Below are 15,939 nucleotides of genomic sequence, written 5' to 3' on the forward strand. Positions count from 1 at the left end.
GTGTTGTGTGATTTTTAAATTTACAATATAAATCTAATCAACTATCTTATGTTTTAACTTAACTCTGGCTGAGCATATCCCACCACATTAGCTTAGATCCACATGGTGATGACTGTCTGGTCTTCTCCTGGTGGGCGGCATTAGTGGGCAGCACGGTGGCACAGTGGTTAGCATGCTGCCTCACAGCGCCAGAGACCCGGGTTCAATTCCCGCCTCAGGCGACTGACTGTGTGGAGTTTGTACGTTCTCCCCGTGTCTGCGTGGGTTTCCTCCAGGTGCTCTGGTTTCCTCCCACAGTCCAAAGATGTGCAGGTCAGGTGAATTGGCCATGCTAAATTGCCTGTAGTGTTAGGTAAGGGGTAGATATAGGGGTATGGGTGGGTTGCGCTTCGGCGGGGCGGTGTGGACTTGTTGGGCCGAAGGGCCTGTTTCCACACTGTAAGTAATCTAATTCTCAAGGTGTCTTCTTTTCTCAGTGGCTGGTCAGAAATTACCACACTGAGCATGGTGTTGCAGTGATTCTTATACTCCAAAGTCATCATGTGAGGGTCTTTAGTGTCCTCCAATAGATTGATCAGGCTTGATCACCCTGATTGATTGGGCCAAACCATGGAGTCCTAGAGATGTCCAGCATGGAAAAGGACCTTCGGTCCAACTCGTCCACGCTGACCAGAATTTCTAAACGAATCTAGTCCCATTTGCCAGCACTTGACACATATCCCTCCAAACCCTTTCTATTCATGCACCCATCCAAATGATTCCAGATTTTAGATCCTCAATGTTGCAGCTATACAGGACATTGATTAGGCCACTTTTGGAATATTGCATGCAATTCTCCCTCCTATCAGAAAGATGTTGTGAAATTTGAAAGGGTTCAGAAAAGACTTATAAGGATGTTGTCAGGGTTGGAGGATTTGAGCTATAATAAGAGGCTGAATAGGCTGGAGCTGTTTTCCCTGGAGCATTGGAGGCTGAGAGGTGACCTTATAGAGGTTTATAAAATCATGAGAGGCATGGAGAGGGTAAATAGACAAGGTCTTTTCCCTGGGGTGGGGGAATCCAGAACTTGAGGGCATAGGTTTAGGGTGAGAGGGGAGAGAATAAAAAGGGACCTAAGGGGCAAATGTTTCACACAGAGGGTGGTACGTGTATGGAATGAGCTGCCAGAGGAAATGGTAGAGGCTGGTACATTTAAAAGGCATCTGGATGGGTATATGAATACGAAAGGTTTGGAGGGTTATGGGCCGGGTGCTGGAAGGTAGGACTAGATTGGGTTGGGATATCTGGTCAGTGTGGACGGGTTGGACTGAAGGGTCTGTTTCCATGCTGTACATCTCTATGACTCTTTGACTCTATTAACCACAAAATGGCTTCTTAATACAAAGTAACATAACAAAATGGCTTCAGGCTGAGGCTGCATTCCTGCATTGCTGAGCTAACTGAATCAAAGATAAAGCAGAACATTGGACCCTCCACAGCATAGAATTAACTAAGGTAGATAGGACATTACTAGCTATTTTAGTTAACCTTGAAATGCAGTGGGAAGAGATAACTGTGTAGTAAACAACTTTGTTTTCCAGCAAATATCATTGGGTTAACCTGCTGTCCATTATGTCATTTATTACATTTTATTGGATTTATTCTGTAATTAAGGCTGTACCATTTCTTGAGAAACATAAAAATTGCTTTTGTTCTAAGTGAAATCACGCAGTTTCTCTAAGGAACACAGAAGCTGTTAACCTCTGTGTTGCTGGATAAGTCTGTGCCTGGCGTTGAAATAATTTGTGAAACTTGCTGAAGCAGACCGCATTCCTGTTGATTATTTGACCGATTGTGGAACTGAGAGACCCCTTCTGGGGGTCAAGATCTACAACATGACTCTCAACTCCCATACGCAATGCTCTGACGAATAAAGGAAAGCATACCAAACACCTTCTTCACTATCCTATCTACCTGCGACTCCACTTTCAAGGAGCTATGAACCTGCACTCCAAGGTCTATTTGTTCAGCAACACTCTCCAGGACCTTACCATTAAGCATATAAGTCCTGCCCTGATTTGCCTTTCCAAAATGCAGTACCTCACATTTATCTAAATTTAACTCCATTTGCCACTCCTCGGCCTATTGGCCCATCTGATTAAGATCCTGTTGCACTCTAAGGTAACCTTCTTCGCTGTCCACTACATGTCAAATTTTGGTGTCATCTGCAAACTTACTAACTATACCTCTTATGCTCACATCCAAATTATTTATATAAATTATGAAAAACAGTGGACCCAGCCCTGACTCTTGTGGCACTCCACTAGTCACAGGCCTCCAGTCTGAAATGTAACCCTTCACCACCATCCTCTGTCTTCTACCTTCGAGCCAGTTCTGTATCCTAATGGTTAGTTCTCTCCGTTTTCCATGTGATCTCACCTTACTAACCAGTTTCCCATGAGGAATCTTGTCAAACAATTTACTGAAGCCCATATAGATCACGTCCACCAATCTGCCATAAACAATCCTCTTTGTTACTTTTCAAAAAAACTTAATCAAGTTAGTAAGACATGATTTCCCACATACATAGCCATGTAGACTATCTCTCATCAGTCCTTGCCTATCCAAATCCATGTAAATCCTGTACCTCAGGATTCCCTCCAATAACTTGCCCACTACCGATATTAGGCTCACCAGACTATAGATCCCTGGCTTTGTTTATCATTTTCTTAAATAGTGGCACACATTAGACAACTTCCAGTCTTCTTCACCTCCCCTTTGACTATTACGGATCCAAATATCTCAGCAATGGGCCGAGCAATTACTTCCCTTGTTTCCCACAGAGTTCTAGGGTACACCTGATCAGGTCCTTGCGACTTATCCATCTTTATGCATTTTAAGACACCCAGCAGCACCTCCTCTACAATATGGGCATTTTTCAAGATGTCACTATCTCCCCACCTTCTATATCTTCCATGTCCTTCTCCACAGTAAACACTAATACAAAATACTCATCTAGTATCTCCCCCATCTCCTGCGGCTCCATATACACACTGCCTTGCTGATCTTTGAAGGAACCTATTCTCTCCCTAGTTACCCTTTTGTCCTTAATGTATTTGTAAAAACCCTTTGGATTCTCCTTAACTCTATTTGCCTAAGCTATCTCATGTCCCCTTTTTGCCATGCTGATTTTCCTCTTAAGTATACTCCCACTGGTTTTATACTCTTCGAAGGATTAATTTGATCTCTGCTGTCTATACCTGACATATGCTTCCTTCTTTTTCTTAACCAAAACTTCAATTTCTCTAATCATACAGCATTGTCTACACCTACCAGCCTTGCCTTTCACCCTAACAGGAATATACCGTCTCTGGACTCTTGTTGTCCCATTTTCCAACCATCCCTTTATCAGTGAACATCTGCCCCCAATCAGCTTTTGAAAGTTCTTGCCTAATGCTGTCAAAATTAGCCTTCCTCCAATTTAGAACTTCAACTTTTAGATCTGGTCTATCCTCTTTCATCACTATTTTAAAACGAATAGAATTGTGGTTGCTGGTCCCAAAGTGCTCCCCCAATGACACCTCAGTCACCTGCCCTGCCTTATTTCCCAAGAGTAGGTCAAGTTTTGTACCTTCTCTAGTAGGTACATCCACACACTGAATCAGAAAGTTTTCTTGTACACACTTATCAAATTCATCTCCAACTAAACACTTAACAGTATGGCAGTCCCAGTCTCTGTCTGGAAATTTAAAATTCTCTACCATTACCAACCTATTATTTTTACAAATCACAGAGATCTCCTTACAAATTTGTTTCACAGATTCCCACTGACTATTGGAAGGTCGATAGTACAATCATCCCTTTCTTATTTCTCAGTTCCACTTAAATAAACTTCCCTGGGCGTATTCCCAGGAACATCCTCCCTATGTACGGCTGTAATGTTATGCCTTATCAAAAATGCCACTCCCCTCAGTTGGCATGTTGATGACAAGCTGGTCCTTAGGCCTCCATTCCTGGAGGTACTGGGTGTACATAGCCTCCGCTAAATCAGGGCGTGAGGCACCCCCATGACTGGTTATACACCCCAATGTTTCCAATCATCTTGAGGATGATATTCCATTGACTCTATTCAAATCCAAATGCAGGTGTGTATTGTACAGCCTGTAGCTACCAGGTCGGTTGCATATTGAATGTTGGTAGCTGCAGCCTGCCTGGATTCTGTAGCATGTTTATTAGCACAGTCACTTTGGTTAAGGGTTTCCTTCATTTCCCAGCATGCCTTAGTTATTATCTCATCCTTGTAAATCCATCATAAATTCATCATCTTGAGCAGCCTGTCCAGCCGCATTGTCTAGGCTTTACACATGGGCAATTTCAAGTAGATGCCAGTGCTGTAGGATTGGCTAGGGCACCCTTAATCCTGGAGAGCAAGTCTTCAATTGGGAAGTTGTCTAGGATCATAGCTTTTGAGGTATTAATGTTTTTAACTCTTTCTTGATATCATACGGAATAAACCAAAATGTACTGGGGGATCTCAGGCTGAATTATCTCAACATATCTTTCTGCTTCAGCCTGATCATTTTCATTGGCATGGTGAGCCATGGTAAGTGAGGATTGGATGTGGATGGTTTGCAGAGTTTTGATCTGACCCTTGGTTATGAAATCACTTGGTTCTGTCTATAGCATGCCTCAAGATTTTACTGTCCTCCCTTGTTAACCTGCCCGCCTTCCTATCTGTGGCTCTCAATGTTTGGACAACAGATTTAAAATCTGAATTCTTACTTTACTGACTGTTCTTGTTCAAATGAAAGTATACTCAAGTGGTACTAGTTCCATGTCCACTCCAGCTTTTAAAACATTGTCAACAGCCCTGTGGATAGAATTCTTCCAGTCCCTGAATGACATTGGGAAAATGTGGTGAGATAAGAAAGATGCGATTCTCAACATTGATAAACAAATTCCAAATTTCCATCCAGGATTTGAACAGCAAGACACAAATCTCACCAGTGAGTGGCGAGACACCTATTTGCCTTGATTTGCCTTTTAGTGCAGATGTAAAGCCAGGCAGCTTGCCGTGGTTATAGAACATAGAACATAGAAGAATACAGCGCAGTACAGGCCCTTCGGCCCTCGATGTTGCGCCGATCAAAGCCCACCTAACCTACACTAACCCACTATCCTCCATATACCTATCCAATGCCCGCTTAAATACCCATAAAGAGGGAGAGTCCACTACTGCTACTGGCAGGGCATTCCATGAACTTACGACTCGCTGAGTGAAGAACCTACCCCTAACATCAGTCCTATATCTACCCCCCCCCTTAATTTAAAGCTATGCCCCCTTGTAATAGCTGACTCCATACGTGGAAAAAGATTCTCACGGCCAACCCTATCTAAACCCCTAATCATCTTGTACACCTCTATCAAGTCACCCCTAAACCTTCTTTTCTCCAATGAAAACAACCCCAAGTGCCTCAGCCTTTCCTCGTACGATCTTCCTACCATACCAGGCAACATCCTGGTAAACTTCCTCTGCACCCGTTCCAGTGCCTCCACATCCTTCCTATAGTATGGCGACCAAAACTGCACACAATATTCCAGATGCGGCTGCACCAGAGTCTTATACAACTGCAGCATGACCTCAGAACTCCGGAACTCAATTCCTCTACCAATAAAAGCCAGTACGCCATATGCCTTCTTCACTGCACTATTTACCTGGGTGGCAACTTTCAGAGATCTGTGTACATGGACACCAAGATCCCTCTGCTCTTCCACACTACCAAGTAGTCTACCATTAGCCCAGTAATCCATCTTTTTATTACTCTTACCAAAGTGAATCACCTCACACTTAGCTATATTGAACTCCATTTGCCACCTTTCTGCCCAGCTCTGCAGCTTCTCTATATCCCGCTGTAACCTGCCATATCCTTTCTCACTGTCTACAACTCCTCCGACTTTCGTATCATCCGCAAACTTGCTCACCCAACCTTCTAACCCTTCCTCCAGGTCATTTATAAAAATGACAAACAGCAATGGTCCCAAAACAGATCCTTGCGGAACACCGCTAGTGACGGCACTCCAAGATGAACCTTTGCCATCAACTACTACCCTCTGTCTTCTTCCAGAGAGCCAATTCCTAATCCAAACCTCCAACTCACCCTCAATGCCATATCTCTGTATTTTCTGCAGTAGCCTACCATGGGGGACCTTATCAAACGCCTTACTAAAATCCATATATACCACATCTACCGCTTTCCCCTCATCTACCTCCTTAGTCACCTTCTCAAAGAATTCAATAAGGTTTATGAGGCACGACCTGCCCTTCACAAAACCATGCTGACTATCCTTGATCACATCATTCTTATCCAGATGTGCATAAATCCTATCCCTTACAATTCTCTCTAAGACTTTGCCCACGACAGAAGTGAGACTCACTGGCCTATAGTTACTAGGATTATCCCTACTCCCCTTCTTGAACAAGAGAACCACGTTTGCTAGCCTCCAGTCCTCTGGCACTACTCCTGTAGACAAAGAGGACACAAAAATCAAGGCCAATGGCTCTGCAATCTCCTCCCTTGCTTCCCAGAGAATCCTAGGATAAATGCCATCAGGCCCAGGGGACTTATCTATTTTCACCCTTGCCAGAATTTCCAACACCTCTTCTCTACATATCTCAAAGCCATCCATTCTACTTATTCGTGCCTCAGTATTCATATCGACAACAATGTCCTGTTCCTGAGTGAATACTGACGAAAAGTATTCATTCAGCGCCTCCCCAATCTCTTCAGCCTCCACACGCAACTTCCCATTACTATCCTTGATTGGACCTATTCCTTCCCTAGTCATTCTTTTATTCCTAACATACCTATAGAAAGCCTTAGGGTTTTCCCTAATCCTACCAACTAAGGACCTTTCATGTCCCCTCCTTGCTGCTCTTAGCTCTCTCTTCAGGTCCTTCCGGGCTACCTTATAACTCTCAATCGCCCCTATTGAACCTTCACGCCTCATCTTTACAAAGGCCGCCCTCTTCCATTTAACAAGGGATTCCAACTCCTTATTAAACCACGGCTCCCTCACACGACCCTTTCCTCCCTGCCTGATAGGTACGTACTTATCAAGGACACTCAATAGTTGCTCCTTGAACAAGTTCCACATATCAATTACGCTCTTGCCTTGGAATCTACTTTTCCAATCCACACATCCTAAGTCATGCCTCAACGCATCATAATTTCCCTGCCCCCAGCTATAACTCTTGCCCTGTAGTACACACTTATCCCTCTCCATCACTAGAGTAAAAATCACCGAATTGTGGTCATTGTCCCCAAAGTGCTCACCTACCTCTAGTTCTAATACCTGGCCTGGTTCGTTACCCAGAACCAAATCCAATATGGCCTCACCTCTTGTTGGCTTATCTACATATTGTGTCAGGAAGCTCTCCTGCACACATTGCACAAACACTGACCCATCTAACGAACTTGAGCTATAGCTTTCCCAATCAATATCAGGAAAGTTAAAGTCTCCCATAACAATCACCCTATTACTGTCACTCTTCTCCTGAATCATCTTCGCAATCCTTTCTTCAACAATTCTAGGACTATTAGGAGGCCTGTAAAAGACTGTATCAGCAGTGATCAGTTAATAGGGTGCACATGTTATTTTGCTACACCATGTTACATTACTATCGCACCTGCACCTTGTGTCAACACTCTATGTGGCCAACACACTGTATGTGCTTCAACCAAATGGCCATGTCTTAGTGTTTAGTCATGAGGGTCTGTTGTCAGTCAGGGATCCCACCACAGTCAATTAAGCACAGCATTCAATCTCAGTCCTAAAGCTTGGACATGATTAGTTAGTCACATGAGGCGGCCACTTTCAGAAGTTTCAGATCATTAACGTCCTGGGATTGGGCTATGGTTGGTCCTGCCAGCCCATTGCAGCCAGGCATCAGAGCTGCAGTGAGTCAATCCTGGAGTTGCACTGAGATCAGCCAATGGTCAGGTTATTCATCGGTCAGCGCTGTCCTTCCAAGGTTAGTCAGGGAGGTTGACCACCATGGGCTAGCTGTTCACTGAAAGTCAAGGCAGGTTCAGAAGGTTAGAGAAGTGTTGGGATTGGAGACAGCACACTGAGATGCAGAGGGAATGATAATTGCGATGGTGTCAACTCACATGTATACACATATTGAATGCAATAGAGCTTTGGAGGACATGTCGGGGGGACATCAAACTTGGAATTTTTTTTAAAAATTATGTTTGATTTCTTCTTGATTTTTACATGTTGCCCTTACCCATTCTTTTGTCTTTCCTCTTGGTTTGTGTTGTACCAATATTAATCACCCATTGACAAGAATACATATCACCTAATATAGATATAACACATGAAAACGCTCTCATTCATGTAGTAGCTGCTCTTTACATTACACCAATAAGTTAAATGCCCAGCTCTTGATGATTATAAACCTACAATCTGACTGCTGACATTTAGTTAACTCCATTATACGACTGATTTTTATTTTACAATTTGTCTGGAAAAGCTCAGTAGCATCTGTCTCACCCACCACCAGCACCACTACCACCCCTTCCTCCCAGGCCCCTTCTCAAAGCAGCTAATAAATTTACAGATCAAATTTACACCTATTTGATTAAACTTGTTTTGCAGCCCATGATTTATGAGGCCCTGATGTAGATGTGACTTGGTGCAGTCAGTAGCAGGAAGGTGCGAGATGTATTCTGTACTCAATCCAAGTTTTTATGCTAAGGAATATCACATCATATAAATCACGGTGAAATGAAAGGAAAAGCTCTCACTTCATTCTCCTCATAAAACTGCTGGCCCACATTTAGTGGACTTTCTATCTATCAATGCTGCGATTGTCCTTAACATTGACATTGAGATCTTCAGACGTTGCTAAAATTCCATAAACTCAGTATGTTACTGGAAACGACCACATTAGGCCCCTTCGTCCTTAACCAGTAAGTTGGTTAATAGTTGCTGAACACAACAACAGAAAGGCGTTTGCTTATTTTAAGCATAATAACTTATCAATTCTGGTAAAATCATGTCTAAAATGAAGGACTGCCTTATTAATATATGTGATTAGTCTCAGTTACTTGAGCATTCACATCAAAACAGCATGATTTTAAAAATTGGAATGATTAATATTTTTGAAATATAATATCTTGTGCTTTTTTGGTTTAGACAAAGAGCCCATTTTTAAATGAGAAAGTGTGGAATAACCTATGGGAAATCAATACAACGTTTTTGGGGCAAAACTAAGCAATTTGATGAAGGGGATCATGAAAATGTCCAATTCATCCAAAATTACAGGAAATTGAGTTACTTGCAGTGACTATGCCTTCGTGCACGTGTTTGACTTATTTTTCCACTCAAAAAAAAATTGTCCTCCGGAGCCTTTTGCCACACAACCTCTTGCTGTACCTAATGATATTCTTTCCTCCACATTCAGATTTTATCATAAAAAGAAGTTTGCATTCTCTTTAATGTCTCGTTTTGAATAATAAATGGTCGGCTTTATTCACATTGGACGTCAAATTTCCCTGTTAAGTTCTGTGCTGTCTTGTTAAAGAAATAAATAATCTGATTTAAAATATATGGCTGTGGGAAATGTGAATTGTACATTTTGGCAGGAAAATACAAAGGATTGCAAAACTTTGAGATGCAGAGGGATCTGGGTGTTCTAATACATGAATCACAAATAATTAGTATGCAGGTATGGCAAGTAATTGGGAAAGCTAACAGAATGTTTTTGTTTATTGTTTACTGCAAGGAGAATTGACTATAAAAGTAAAGACAGAGAGAAAGAGAATTTTTTTCTCATGGAGAATTGTGAATCTTTGGAAATCTCTTCCCCAAAAGGAACTGGAAGATGTCTTTAAATATATTTAAGATAGAAGTAAGAGGATTCTGGACAATCCAAGCTTTTTAAAAATTTGTTCATTTGTGGAATATGGCCATTGCTGACTGGACCAGCATTCATTGCCCGTCTCTAGTTGCCACTTGAGTAGGTGGGATTGAGCTGCCTTCTTGAACCACTGCAGTCCACCTGCTGTGGGTTGAGCCACAATGCCATTAGGGAGGGAATTCCAGGATTTTGACCCAGCGACAGTGAAGGAACGGGGATGTATTTCCAAGTTAGGATGGTGAGTGGCTTGGAGGGGAACTTGAAGGTGGTGGTGTTCCCATATATCAGCTGCCCTTGTCCTTTTAAATGAAAGTGGTTGTGAGTTTGAAAGGTGCTGTCTGAGAATCTTTGATAAATTTCTGCAGTGCACCTTGTAGATAGTACACATTGCTGCTACTGAGCATTGGTGGTGGAGGGAGTGGATGCTTGTGGATGTCGTGCTAATCAAGCAGGCTTGTTTGTCCTGGATGGTGAATGATTATCAGGGATGGATGGGGATGTTAAGTAATCAGATCAGCCATGATCTAATTAAATGGTTAAACAAGCTAGAGTGGGTGGGTGGCTCCTAATTTTTATGTTTGAGTATTTCAAAAAGCTTAGATTTCAGGCAGCAAGTTAGTTAATAAATAGAAATACTGCAAAGACAGTTAAAACCTTTCAACATTTTCAAAGAGAATTTTGAATGATGCACAGCCATTACTAAAAATAAGCATTTCTTTTCCTCAAACATTTAAGCAACCCTAGTTATCAGAAAAAATTGACTGTGCTCGATTCTATTAACACTGGTTCTCTCTCCACAAATTACGGTCCAGGTAAATTGATGATTGTATTGGCGCTACCTCGTGCTCCCACGAGGAGGTTGAACAGTTCATCCACTTCACTAACACCTTCCACCCCGACCTCAAATTTACCTGGACTGTCTCAGACTCCTCCTTCCCCTTCCTAGACCTCTCCATTTCAATCTCGGGCAACCAACTCAACACAGACATTTACTACAAACTGACAAACTCCCACAGCTACCTAGATTACACCTCCTCCCACTCTGCCCCCTGTAAAAACGCCATCCCATATTCCCAATTCCTTCGCCTCTGCTGCATCTGCTCCCAGGAGGACCAATTCCACTACCAAACAACCCAAATGGCCTCCTTCTTCAAAGACCGCAATTTCCCCTCCAACGTGGTCGACGATTCTCTCCACCTCATCTCCTCCACTTCCCGCACCTCTGCCATTGAACCCCGCCTCTCCAATCGCCACCAGGACAGAACTCCACTGGTCCCCATCTTCCACCCCACCAACCTTCAGCTACATCATATCATCCTCCGTCATTTCTGCCACCTCCAAACAGACCCCACCACCAGGGATACATTTCCCTCCCCACCCCTATCAGAGTTCCGAAGAGACCATTCCCTCCGCGACTCCCTCATCAGGTCCACATCCCCCACCAACCCAATCTCCACTCCCGGCACCTTCCCCTGCAACCACAAGAAGTGCAAAACTTGTGCCCACACCTCCCCCCTCACCTCCCTCCAAGGCTCCAATGGATCCTTCCACATCCGTCGCAAATTCACCTGCACCTCCACACACACCATTTATTGTATCCGTTGCACCCAGTGTGGTCTCCTGTACAGTGGGGAGACAGGCCGCCTAGTTGTGGAACATTTCAGGGAACACCTCTGGGATACCCGCACCAACCAACCCAACCGCCCTGTGGCTGAACACTTTAACTCCCCCTCCCACTCCGCCAAGGACATGCAGGTCCTTGGCCTCCTCCATTGCCAGACCCTGACCACACGGCGCCTGGAGGAAGAGCCCCTCATCTTCTGCCTAGGAACCCTCCAACCACACGGCATGAATGTAGATTTCTCCAGCTTCCTCATTTCCCCTCCCCCCCACCTTATCTCAGTCCCAACCCCCCGATTCAGCACCACCCTCTTGACCTGCAATCTTCTTCCCGACCTCTCGGCCCCACCACCTCTCCGGCCTATCATCCTCACCCTCACCTCCTTTCACCTATCGTGTTCCCAGTGCCCCTCCCCCAAATTCCCTCCCTCCTGCCCTTTATCTTAGCCTGCCTGGCACACCAGCCTCATTCCTGAAGAAGGGCTTATGCCCAAAACGTCGATTCTCCTGCTCCTCAGATGCTGCCTGGCCTGCTGTATTTTTCCAGCACCACATATTTCAACCCTGCACTATGAATCCTAGACCTGCAATTATGAGACAATGTATTTTGATTGTATTTACAGAAGCCTGATAGAAAAGTTCACCAAATGGGTATCTCATCCCAGCCAGTACCTCATTCTCCCATCCCCCTAAAGGAGATGGGATGTTATGACTTGGTTTAGTTTCAACTTTACCCCCTAACCCTGGTGCCACCTTGGCGTTACATGTGTTTGAATGGTGAGACCATTGATAAGCCTATTGCCCCCTGACATCTACTAAACAAAGAACATTCTTTAAATGACTCGCTGACGATACAATTCAAGCTACCTCAATAAAAGCTCCAGACTACAGCACTGCTACATTATTTATACACTGGGCTGAAGCTTAATTTAACTATAGAGCAAGATGCTTTTGTAAATACAGCTTGAAAATATAATTTAAGAAGTTTGAGCTGTTGTGTAGCTAATGTCTGTGAATCATACTTTCTAGCCTAGTTTTCGGTCATGTTACAAAATCAGGGTAATATATTTCCCTCATTTGAAAGGAAGCATTGATCATTCATTGCCATCCTTTCTTCCTGGGATACGAGAATGATTTTTTAAACAGTGTGAAACCTATTAATTCACTGTTTCATTCCTGAGAATGATCATTTTAATATTTACTGATTAACTATTGGAGATGCTTTTCCTGTACAAAATGTTTTGCCTTTAACTCGTACATGCAATATTTCCCTCTGCCTCATTATGAACAATGCTACAGACAGTTCACTGCACACATTCAAGAGGGAATTGGGTGGCTGCCTGATTGACACTGATACCACTCGACGCAAAGAATAGGCCACTCTGATTGCAGTAGTCTGCTAATCATATTTCCATCATCTTTGGGGATCAGAAAGTTACTTGGTCTAGATTTGTTGTCTACAAACTCTCCACCTTTGCTTATCAATTATGTGATGTCTGACGAGTGAGTTTATTGGGGCTGTAATTGTACTATGCCTGTCTGGGACAGGTTCAATGAAACAACTGATCACTTATGTTCGTAGATCCCCTGGTAACTCACAAGAAACTTCACCTTTAGTGTCTTAATGAGTACACAGATACACGCAAACCAAATAAGGTATTGTTACTTGGAATTATACAATTGCAAAACTTGTAGGAATTAACCAATAGCATCAGATTGGAGTGCAGGAGCACAGAAGTCTTGTTTCACTGGCATAGAAAATGGGTCAAACCTCACCCACGGTTTTGCGTGCAGTTCTGGTCCTCTTGCTTAAGAAAAGATAAAATTGTTGAGAGGAAGTAGAGTGGAAGGTCACGAGATTTAGCTCTGGGATGATGGCACTGTATGGGAGCTGAGATTGATGACTTGTATTCCCAGGAGATTAGGAAAACAACAGGTAATCTCATTCTTAAAGGGATAGGCAGGATAGATGTAGGAAGGATGTTCTCCCCTGCTTCTGGGGTCTTGAATCAGAAACAAAGTCTCAGAATAAAGGCCAAGCCATTTAGGACTGAGGTGAGGAAGCACCTCTTCAATCAGAGGGCGGAGAATCTTTGCAATTCTACACCCCGAAGGGCTGTGGAATCTCAGTCATTAAGTAAATTCAAGACAGAGATTGATAGATTTCTAGTTACAAATGACATCAAAGGATATGGAGATAGTGTGCGAATACGACATTACGTTGATGATTATACATGACTGAGAATGCCACAGAAATTTTGAAGGATTAAATGGCCTACACTTGCTCCTATGTTCCTATTTGGTAGTTATAGTGAAAAGCTGTATTTCTATCCCATTTTTTCATTCTTTCTTTGTACCTTACTTTCTCCTGCAATCACTAAAGTTATGCACATTTTCCTAAAGCTGCAACCCTTCAGGAGGAAGGTGTGAATAGAAAGTAGCAGGATTTCGGCAGAGAGGTAACACCTATTCCGACAAGTCCTGATGAACCTATCTTAACAGTCACTGCATCAGAGATCAGATCAGTTTTCCTTTGTGTGAAAGGAGTACCAGGCCGAGCACTCAGAGCAAGCACATATCAACTGGCAGAGGTCTTCTCGGACATCTCCAACCTCTTCCTCCAGCAGGCCACTGTCCCTGTCTGTTTCAAGAGGGCCAACACCATCCCTGTGCATAAGAAGGCTCATGCAGCATGTCTCAATGACTACCACCCAGTGGCCCTAACTTTGGTGGTCATGAAGTCCTTTGAAAGGCTGATCATGACATTCATCAATGCCAGCCTCCCCACTACTCTTGACTACACCAATCTGCCTATCGGACCAACAGATCTACATCAGATGCCATATCACTTGCCCTTCACTCCTCCCTAGAACATTTTGATACCAAGAACAGATTAGATAAGATTAGATTAGATTAGAACAGCTACGTAAGAATCCTACTCATTGACTATAGTTCAGCCTTCAACACTATTATCCCCTCGAGACTGATTACTAAACTTAGTGATCTTGGACTAAGCCCCATTCTCTGCAACTGGATTCTCAGTTTCCTGACCCACAGGCCACAGTCAGTGAAGATTGGGGACAATATTTCATCCTCACTAACACGCAACACTGGAGCCCTCCCAGGGGTATGTATTCAGCCCCCTACTGTACTCACTGTATACCTATGACTGCGTCACCAAATACCAGACTAATGCCATTTACAAGTTCGTTGATGACACCACCATAGCCGGCCGAATCTCAGATGGCGACGAAACAGACTACAGACGGAAGGTTGAATACCTGGAAAAATGGTACACTGAGAACAACCTAGCTCTCAATGCCGGCAAAACCAAGGAACTCATTATTGACTTTCGGCTGGATGTTACTCATACCCCCCTATACATTAACAGCACAGAGGTGGAACGAGTGGACAGTGTCAAGCTCCTGGGAGTGGTCATCCACAACAAGTTTTCTTGGACTCTTCATGTGGATACACTGGTTACAAAGGCCCAACAACATCTCCTCTTCCTCAGGCAGCTGAGAAAATTTGGCATGACCAGCAAATATCCTTGCCGACTTTTATAAGTGCGGCATTGAGAGCATTGTGTCCGGATGTATCACTACCTGGTATGGCAACATTAAAGATTGGAGATGGTTACAGAGAGTGGTGAACTTGGCCTGGAGAATCACTAAAGCTAATCTCCCATCTATTGAATCCAAGTACCAGGTCCGCTTTCAAGGAAAGGCCACCAGCATTCTCAAAGATCCATCCCACCCTGACAATGCTTTTCTACAACCTCTACCATCGGGGAGAAGGTACAGAAGCCTGAACACATGCACCAGCTGGTTTTGAAAGTGTTTCTACCCTACTGTTGTCAGAATACTGAATGGACTCACAAACTCCAACATTCACCTGTACCTGTGTTTTTGTTTTTGCCGTTGTTTACCTATTATTTACTTATTAGATTTACTAGGTTCCCTACAGTGTGGAAACAGGCCCTTCTGCCCAACACATCCACACTGACCCTCCGAAGAGTAACCCACCCACCCTCTGACTAACACACCTAACAACTATGGACAATTTAGCATGGCCAATTCACCTAACCTGCACATCTTTGGACCATGGGAGGAAACCCACGCAGACACGGGGAGAATGTGCAAACTCCACACAGACAGTCACCTGAGGTGGGAATTGAACCCAGGTCTCTGGCGCTGTGAGGCAGCAGTGCTAACCATTGAGCCACTGTGCTGCCACTCTATGCTATTTAACTCTGTGATCTGCCTGTATTGCTCGCAAGACAAAGCTTTTCACTGTGCCTCAGTACACGTGACAATAAGTTCAATTCAATTCAGTTCAAACACAGAAAATAAGAGTAGAAATAGGCGAACTGGCCTTCAATAGTATTCCACCATGGCTGATCATTTAATTCAGTA

Source organism: Chiloscyllium punctatum, chromosome 48 (genome assembly GCF_047496795.1).
Source record: "Chiloscyllium punctatum isolate Juve2018m chromosome 48, sChiPun1.3, whole genome shotgun sequence".
Classification (NCBI taxonomy): domain Eukaryota; kingdom Metazoa; phylum Chordata; class Chondrichthyes; order Orectolobiformes; family Hemiscylliidae; genus Chiloscyllium; species Chiloscyllium punctatum.